The 9,624-nt window shown below is 38.4% G+C and overlaps 1 long non-coding RNA gene and 1 pseudogene across 1 annotated transcript; both read left to right on the top strand.

Annotated features, from left to right (window-relative positions):
• Positions 1-2,580: 2,580 nt before the first annotated feature.
• LOC136183058 (uncharacterized) lies at positions 2,581-4,304 on the top strand. The gene is made up of 2 exons (XR_010668884.1): positions 2,581-3,222; positions 3,823-4,304. It is a non-coding gene; the product is annotated as an uncharacterized lncRNA (long non-coding RNA).
• A 1,859-nt stretch (positions 4,305-6,163) lies between these two features.
• Positions 6,164-9,373, top strand: LOC136183052 (uncharacterized; annotated as a pseudogene).
• The last annotated feature ends 251 nt before the right edge of the window (positions 9,374-9,624 follow it).

Raw genomic sequence — 9,624 nt, 5'->3', positions numbered from 1 at the left:
TCACAAGAGCGCCGGTGTGAAGGGACCAGGTCAGAGTGTCTGTTATCTGCACCCCCAGGAACTTTGTGCTGCTAACTCTCTCCACTGCTGTGCCATTGATGAGGAGTGGTGTGTGGCTGGGCTGGCGCCTCCTGAAGTCGACGATGATCTCTTTGGTTTTATCTACGTTCAGGGTCAGGTTGTTGGTTCTGCACCAGTCAACCAGATGTTTCAGAACTCATTCTGTAACCACTAACAGGACTTTATGGGGGTCTGTTTAGACCAGTCTCCTCCTCTGCTCGACTGACATGCTGTAATGGAGGGAGATGTTATGGAGGAGCTGCTTGTTGATGAAATGAATACACTAACTGCAGCAGGCCAAAGACACCAAAGTACTGGAGGATACCTGCGGTCGCCACCTCCCTCCTCCTGTCAGCGTTACCACACAGCTCCTCGTCGCACCGTGGTTGTGTTGTAGTCTACGTTGTTAGTTTGACACCGTACCACATGCTGCACACACCTCACACTCAGCCGGCACACTGACTCACTGACAAACACACCTCACTCCTGTTGTTAATGCTGGTTGCTGTTGGTACAGTTTGTATTCAACTTTTGCACCGTTTAGTTCAACCTTCTGTTTCCCTTGTTTCAGGCCTGAAGAGCCGGCTCATGACAACATGAACAGTTCTCTTACTGCATGGCGGCGTACGAGAAAGCATGTTTAGAAAGCTCATTTCTGTCTCACTAGTTCTTCACTGAAGGATGAGGATCAACAGGCTGCCATACTTCATGCTGGAGATGTCTTTGGGTACTGACTGTGGTCTCTGTGGACTGAATCAATCCAGGAAGTGAATTAAAGATTACAGATGACTAATGAGGGTTGATGGGTGGGGATTGAATATTGATGCTTCTGTGTCTCATGTGGATGAATGATGATCAGCTCAAATAAACACCTCCTTGGCCCTCCAGTGGTGTGCATTCAGCTCCGTCTTTTCCCAAACATCTGGCTGTCCTACAGTCCTGTTACGAATAGTATGCACTGACAAATGTTCTCTCCATCAAATCAGGTCCATTGTGATTCCATTCTCAAGTGAAGATAGAGACTTAGAAAAGGGACAAAGCTGACTTCATGGGAGTGACAGTATGGTCAGAGGAAGAGAAGAGGTCTACATAGGAGTGATAGCAGTCTGTGCTTACTGTAGGTGCACTTTATAATAATGGATTAAAGAACATTCTCAACTCTCTTGCCCCAGGGAAAACACGGTCTGTTTCCTTTCTCCTCAACTGCCCCCTGGTATACCCCTGAGCTCCGGACAATGAAAACTAAAGGTGGACAACTTGAGCGACTCTACAAAAAAAACAGGTCTCTCTATACATAAGGAAATGCACAAAACCCATATAGTACACTACAAGGACTCAATTGCTCAAACCAAACCCAACTATATGCTCATATCTTAATCTCCTCTTGTGTTTTAACTTGGTCATTTCTTATCTTACTTACTTTGTCTATTTATGTTTTTCGTATTTATAGTTAATTTTATTTTTATTAATATTATAGTTTTGGGTTTTTTGATCCTTTAACCACTTGTTTTTATTTCTTTTACTGCGCTTACCTTCTCATTGCTTTTTATTTGCTTTTATCTCTTAGTTTCTTACATCTTTTTAAATCTTTGGTCCTCTTGGTCTCAGCTCATGTTGTTGGGTTCTTGTGTTCCTGGGTTCTTATGATGGTTCTTATGATGGTTCTTATGATGGTTGGGTTATATATGTCTGGTTGTGTATCTTGCACTTTGGGTTCTTTTCTGTTGAATTGTTTTTAATTATTTTTGGTATTTTGCATCTGTTATATTCTTACTGTTGTTAATGTTTTTCTGTGTTTGGTTTAGTTTGCTTTGTTCTTGCTGTTTGTCAAAGCACTTTGTAAACCTGTGTTTTTAAAAGGTGCTATATAAATAAAGTTATTATTATTATTATTATTATTATTACTCTGGTTCAATCATCTCCAATGAAGGAAACAACAAAACACTGTTCTCACTGCTAAATACAATTCTCCAGCCACCAAACTCCCTAACCCCCCCTACCTGTACTCAACTGACACCTGTGAATCACTAATGCTGTTTTTGAATGAGAAAATTCACAATATTCACCAGCACTGAGCTCACCTTCATCACAGACACGTGTCATTATTGAAAACAACAAATAAATAAATCTAAAGAAATATAAAGAAATAATATCTTCAGAATCAATACAGGCTAAATCGATTAATTTTAAAATAGTATTTTATAATTCCAATGTGTAGTTATAATAAATTCTGTCGATCTGGTTGCTTAGTAACCATGGGATGGAATTGACAGGTACATTGGATTTGAACCCTCGCTTTGATGACATCAAAGAACGGTCAAAACCGAGGTTATGAAGAGAGACTGTTTGAGTCATTAGAGTTATTCACTTTAACAAGTGGATCATCATTGTCTCGCTCCGCCCCGCCCCATCGAGACTCAGTTTGAGATTTCATCATAGAACACTCGAAAGCATTCTGATATGATTCAAAAATCTTTAACGAGACAGTGTTCAACAAATTATATAACCAACAGCAACAGCCCTCTGACTCATGGGGGGAAAAACAGTCTCGTAATGAACACAAGCCAACAAACCATTCTACTGTAAATCACACATTACAAATACTAAGAAACACAACAGCTGCTTTTTAAAGCATTAAACAGCTCAATATCTTCAGTTTATCGAGTACCACAAAGCATGCTGGGAAGTGACAGAACGTTGTACAGTACAAGTGTCCAAGAAAAAAACTCGGAGGTCTTCGTGTTTATAACTTTTTTATTAACAAACCTTTATTGACAATTATGAGAGCAACACGACACGAGAGCAGAGTCAGTAGGTCTACGTCTTCATGTGCTTTGAATGAGTCCATTTATTGTGTTAGAAAACGCGGTTTGGAGGACATTTATTATTACATATAGCACTCAACCAGGGCCGAACTGGCCTAAACGCTCTGCGCATGCTCCACTTTTCCCGCGCATAACGTGTCGTGAGAGACGAGCAGCTCTGATCAAATGACAAACAACACAAACGGGTGCTGAACATAGGCCGCATCCATATGCGGGAATGGGCGGGACTTAACTCCGCCCATTCAGCTCGACGTCAGCAGTCCACTTGACAGCATAGCTAACAGCTAGGCTGCTATCATCAACTATTCCTGCTCGTCCTGAGAAAACTCTACAAACAGTAAGTTAACATTTAACTTTTCTACAACACAGTTAAAACTAATTATATTCAACCCAAATATGTAATTAAAGTCTTAAAACTACACTTTGTTAAATATACAACTATGGTTATTAGTTATTTGTCAGAGCAGTTAGACTTTGTCAGTGTTAGCAGAGAAATACATTCACAAAGTTTTATCCATAAACTGTAAATAAATATGAGACATCCAGAAGAAATCAATATTACAAAGCATACAGTTCATGTTACTGTTCTGACAAAAAGAGGAATGTCTGAGTCTTATATTTACTGATGTCAACAGCGATGAGGTGAACATGGCAAATGAAAAATAATTATTTAGTATTTATTATAAGACATTTGTTTTCTATTGAACCTGTGAAGTCATGGAGTCTGTGGACAGTGTCAGCTTCACACCAAAAACTTTAAGTATTAGAAAAAATAATGTTTAAGACTGGCATCTATTATGATGAGCTGCAGCTACCTTGTTCAATATTATTCCTTCAGATGTGGCTCATAACAAAAAAACAGCCTGAGCTGTCACATGTAGTTAACTGTACATGTTGTCTGAGGCATTAATTGAACACCTTTGTATTTCTCCTATAGACACAGTGTGGATTATTGGTGACTGGTCCGTCGAGGTGCCCAGAGAGCTGCAGAGACAGAGGAAGAAACCTGAGCCTCAACAACATCTGTGTTTGTTGGTTCTTCTGGGGTGGACTTCAGTTTCTTCTCTTCAACAGCTCGCTGTGAGGGAGGTCTCCCCCGGATGGCCTGAGTGATGTCACCCACAGGCTGAGAGCTGAGACAGGTTTTAAACCTTTTGACAAACCGTTACACCGCGCCCACCTGTCAATCAGGTCAGCTACACGCCTTATTGTGAATAACTCTTATCCTTCATCAAATCAAAACTGATGAGTCATCAAAACATTCACCCCCCCCGTACAGTGTGTGTCCATCGAGACATGAGCTAATCAGATCTATTTGTTTGTTTTGTACCAAGCTGTAAACATGTTCATCTCTGCTATAAAAACAGACTTTTTTTAATGTTGTTTTTCAGATTAAATAAATATTTCTATATAAATGCACTCCTTTATGTCTACTTATGAGTATACATTTCAGATTTTAAAAGGACAAGACTAAAATGTGCATTAATGCTCAACTCAATAGCTTAGGGAAGGAAGTCTACTTTTACACAACTTTTTATTCTTTTGATAAATACTAATGTAGTTCATTTCTGAAAGTGGGATGGAACAGAGTCATGGCAAAAATATGCCCTTAAACACAGCCCCATTCTTAAATCAAGATACATGGAGAGTAAATAAGATCAATAACTTGTGAATAAAAACAGTTCAAAATGATTTAGAAATGTAGACTTATCAGATCAATATCACATAATATCAACTTCTCCCATCTAAACTGGACAAAGGGTTTAAAATAGGAAGAAAATAGTTTGATTGCAAGTTGTTTGGAGGAGATCTAGTTTTATTTGAACAGCTGAAGCATGAATACAGTCTTCCAAGGTGCAAACCCTCCTCCTCCTCCTGAAGCCTGTGGAGCTCCTTCATGTACTGCTGTCTTATCTGCTGGCCATCTTCTCTCACCAGAACTTCGACTGTTGAAAAGTCATTCAGAAGAAGCTCGAGCATGTGACATGGATCCAGGAGAACATGGACTTTTAGTGAGGGGTCTTCAGGATGGCAAAGAAAGAGAGAAAATATCAGTTATTCATTAAATCATTTTGTTTGTTCTCATCTATTTTTCTGTATTCATCTGTGTGTAAGAGCACATTTATAAATTCAACAGTGTACTACCCAGACAACAAAGGTCCAGTATTCAGGTAATCAACATCTATTCAAAGTTAAGAAGATAAACCTTCTTGTAATCATGCTGTTTTCAGCTCTCTCACTCACACAATGATATTCCACATCAAATGGTCTCAGATTTTGTGTGAGGAAAAATTAAGCAGTTTATTGTGGATAGTACTTCATCTTAACATGAAACAAATATAACCTGAATTATTTAAATCATTAACAGGTCCCGAGTACTGTATATGAAGGTATGTGGCACGCTCTCAAGATGACTCTAATGTTTCCGCCTGAGTGAAGTAATAAAAAGACAAAGCTGCATTTAGGAACAGATGGTATTTTATTGAGGTGATTTTTGTCTCTACAGCTCCTGATTAAATCTTTATGGTGAACTCTGAACCTAAACGCTGCACGTTAAAATATCAAATGTAAAAAACATCACTTTTTACAGAGTACAAGAAAAACTAAGCAGGTGTCAAACATATATTATGTTGATGAGAACCAAAGACGACAGCTTCAGTGTTTCTGTACATAAAAAAAAAATGTAATATGTTAAAAGTCACACAAACAAACCGACGTTACAGCGAAACAAACACTTCACATTCAAACCGAATCACACAGAATCTCTCAGTACAGTAACGGTACAACTACGCTCACGTGCCGAGAGTTTAACACGGTCGATAAAACGTTTCATTTACAAAAAAATATCACAATTAGAAAATTAAGAGAAGGTTTTTAAAAAAAATACACTTTAAAAACATGTCGACACTAAAAATATCAGCGTTCAGACGTCATCGGTGGCTTAAGGGTCCGTGTACCTTCCGTTCATTCTGTTTCCAATGCTGAAACGCAAGTCGGAAAACAAAAAAACAGGCATTTTTCTTTTTCAATGTATGGAGCAGATTTTAAAACAAACAAACAAGAGCTGTTTTCCATTAAAATATAGCCATAAAATTGAATTTTGTGTTGTTTTCCTATTATGGATTTTTATATTACCAGATAAACACGAAGAATCCAATCTATGTTGATCCAAAATGCAAAAAAGCGGGGATATCTGTATTATTACCGGTATTATAAGGAGAACCGGAAGCAGTATTTTACCTTTTTTTCCCACGATTAGCACGTCTTTAGCGCAACAGTAGCAGATTCGGTTGGCAGGAGTGTGAAGACTGGACGAGATGGTGTCACTCGAGCCCTGTGGACATTTAATTAGAGAAATGATTGCTCAAAATCTCTCGCACGCGGATATTTCCACAAATTTATTACAATTAGGTGTGCAGCAAGGATGTTCTGAAATGAGTGTCAGGAGATTTTGTGCACATCACAACATTTCCAGGAGGGGACATGTATCCAACACACAATTAGAGGTTGCTATCAGCAGAGCAATAAATCAGGTAGGCCTAAGTTATTTTGGATTTCTTTGATTTACAGAGGTGGGTAGTAACAAGTTACATTTACTATGTTACATTTACCTGATTAAGTTTTTGGATGAATTGTACTTCTAAGATAGTTTTACATCATCTCCATACTTTTTACTTCTACTTGAGTCATATTATGCTGAAGTAACAATACTCTTGCTTGAGTACAATTTTTGGCTCCTCTACCCACCTCTGTTGATTTATTTCTAGACTACGTATATATTTTATGAAATATAAATCCATGAAGACTAGGCCTACATGTTACAGCTTACTTATGTTGATTCATCAGACAGGGTCAACATATGGTCGAAAGATGATGACCGGGTACCTGTCTGCAATGGGAGTGGTTGCTGGTGAACGCCGGGTGGGGAAGATTTTGAGAACAACTCATTGTCCCTATCACGAAATGCGCAAACGTGTAAGTATCTTTTGCAAGCCTTTAATGTTGTGGTATATTGTATAATGTATTTTACTAGCTAACTTTTACTTACTTTTCCCCCAAAGGGTGCACGTAACCTTAACCCCGTCCCCTACAGTGCTGCATACATGGGACACAAAATCCACATCGACCAGAATGAAAAATTGGTCATGTTTGGAGTGACACATGTTCTCGCAATAGATGGGTACAGCAGTAAGGTCGTTGCCCACACAACCATGCCAGTCAAGAATAACCTCACGATATATGAAGAAGTTTACAGGTTAGTCCAGTACTTCTTAACTTTTCTTTTCTCAACCTTTCTCTGATTTCAGAATCCAGGGCAAAAATTCAGGCAGGCGTAATTTTTTTGTGAAAAAGTCCATGGAAAAGTTAGTCTTTATACATACGTACTTTTTTTTTACTTTGTATGTAATATAAAGACTAACTTTTCTCACAACTTCACTTTTCTGCAAGTTTTTTTGTGACTTTGTGACTTTTTTCAATTTTTTTGACATTTTTTAAAACTGTTTGTGACTTTTTAGAAACAAACTATTATACGTTATATGGATTCTAACGGCTTTTTTTGTCTTTTTTATTTGTGATAGGCATACTGACCCATTATTTCTCAAATGGGGGTCCGTGTACCCCAAGGGGTACTCTGAGGTACAACAGGGGGTACATTTTGGATTGACCAAAAGCACTGTAGTTGTTAAATAATAAAATGAATCCTGAAAAATACAGTGCTTTCGGTCAATCCAAAATGTTAATAAACCTCAAACCTTAAAGTAAAAGTAAGGTTTTGGCTTTCTTAGAATCTGTGTGCACAATTATTAGGCAACTATAAGTGTGTAGAACTATTATGCAACTGAATGAAAAATGAAAATGTTCCCATCTCACCTGTTTACATTCTTCTGTTAAAGTGAGAATAATAAACAAACAACTCAAAATTTCGAAGTAAACATTTCTGACAGTAAAAAAAAAAATCTGTGACCAATATAGCCACCCTTCTTTTCAATAAGTCACAAAAACGGTGCACTAGTAGATTGCAATATTGTTGGTCTATCCTACATTGCAGACTCAACATTTGATGAGTCAACATTTGATTGAGTCATGTTTCACTATTTTACAGATCAGCAGTTCTTGGATGTGGGACCAGGTCAGGGTGGACCATGGCCGGGAATTGTACTTGTCCCTCTACATGCAGGAGATGCTGTCTAACCACAGACACAACTTGCAAAGGCAACCATATTGCCAAACTCAGTCAACAAAGGTGAAGTAACGGTCTCCTTAATGTACAAAATGTGGGAGGGGGGGGGGGGGGGGGGGCACTACGAGGAGATCTTGCAAAAAAACACTGTGGTGAGTTGAATATCTATAGCATATCACCCGATAGGACACAACTTTGTGCAAACCGAAATATCACTTTAACCAGATGCACCCTTGAGTGAGCGTGCTTGTAGGTACCCATACGCATCAATGGTCCTGCTCCTTGGACTCCTAATCAAACCTCTTCATACTGTCTGTAAACTTTTTCCATCTGATATAATCCTGTTTCCTCTCACCATGTTGATTTTGCAGACTAAATGTAGTGGAGATTCTTTTAATTGAGTATTGTTTTTATATTATCTACCTTTTAGTTGAAAAAAAAATCTACCCTTTTCTTGTCTACAGAATCATACGGTAGAGCGAACGTGGGTAGAGATAAATAACCGGGTAAATTACCCAGTGAAGGAGGCCCTCATACAGCTGCAGGATCAGGAAGTCCTCAACATGGATGACAACGTGACTAGATACTGTACATCTAACCTTACTGCTGAGCTTTGCAAGATTGGTATAACAAGAGCTGTACATGCATGGAATGCACACAGAATCCCAGGTGAGTTAAATAAAAAAAACATGTATCACACAATCCAGTCCTTTTTTGTGAACTTTTTATTTTAAAGTTGACAGTGAATTTTAACCATAATCACATTTTGTGACCTATGCTTTGCTTCACAGGCAAAGGAACACCCAATTGTTCGGCAGCAGGAGGATGTCCAAAAAAACTGGGAGAGGAGTTGTTGCCCCATGCCTCCCAAGCAGCAGACATGTACCAGCAGGATGTTGGCTCTTCACTGACTAGAGTCTCCTGCTTTGGAACTGACCCCTTCTCAACTGAGGAGGACAAAATATCAGCAACAACTTTTTGCTGTAGAGTACCCTGATATTTCAGTTTTATTAGATAATGTGGTAAACTATAACTTTGTACCTTTTCAAGATGCATTGCTGTATCTGATAAACATTACGCAGCAATATGCATGAATATGTCAAATAAAGACAAGTTGGTTCTGGATATACTGTATATTTTGTCACTTTCCTTTAACAAATAAAATCAAACACTTGCTAAAATTGCAACAATAGCAATGTTAAACATTACACAATATTTGTCTTAAGTGCAACATGAAATACAAAAAATGTATAAAAATAAAACTATTCTGTATCCTCTACAGCTGTTGAACAAGTGCAAAATTACAACTGACTTTAGAACAAGGCAATTAGCTAGATGTAACAGAGGTAATGAAGCTTAAAGCATAGAATGTGATACAATCACACTTAAAGGGTTAATCCATCTTAATTACACCAGCCAATATGGAGAGAACATTGTCAAGACTGGTCAGCCTGTGTACATTGACAGAGAACTCGTGCCCTGCATTTGAGGCACTGGTCGGATGTCAGCATCCACTGGTCAACACAGTTTTTGCAGCCAACAAAGCTTTTGCAGCAT

This window comes from Labrus bergylta, chromosome 16 (genome assembly GCF_963930695.1).
Source record: "Labrus bergylta chromosome 16, fLabBer1.1, whole genome shotgun sequence".
In the NCBI taxonomy this organism is placed as follows: domain Eukaryota; kingdom Metazoa; phylum Chordata; class Actinopteri; order Labriformes; family Labridae; genus Labrus; species Labrus bergylta.
Note: the sequence above shows the minus strand (reverse complement) of the source record. Positions and strands in the feature narration are given on the sequence as shown.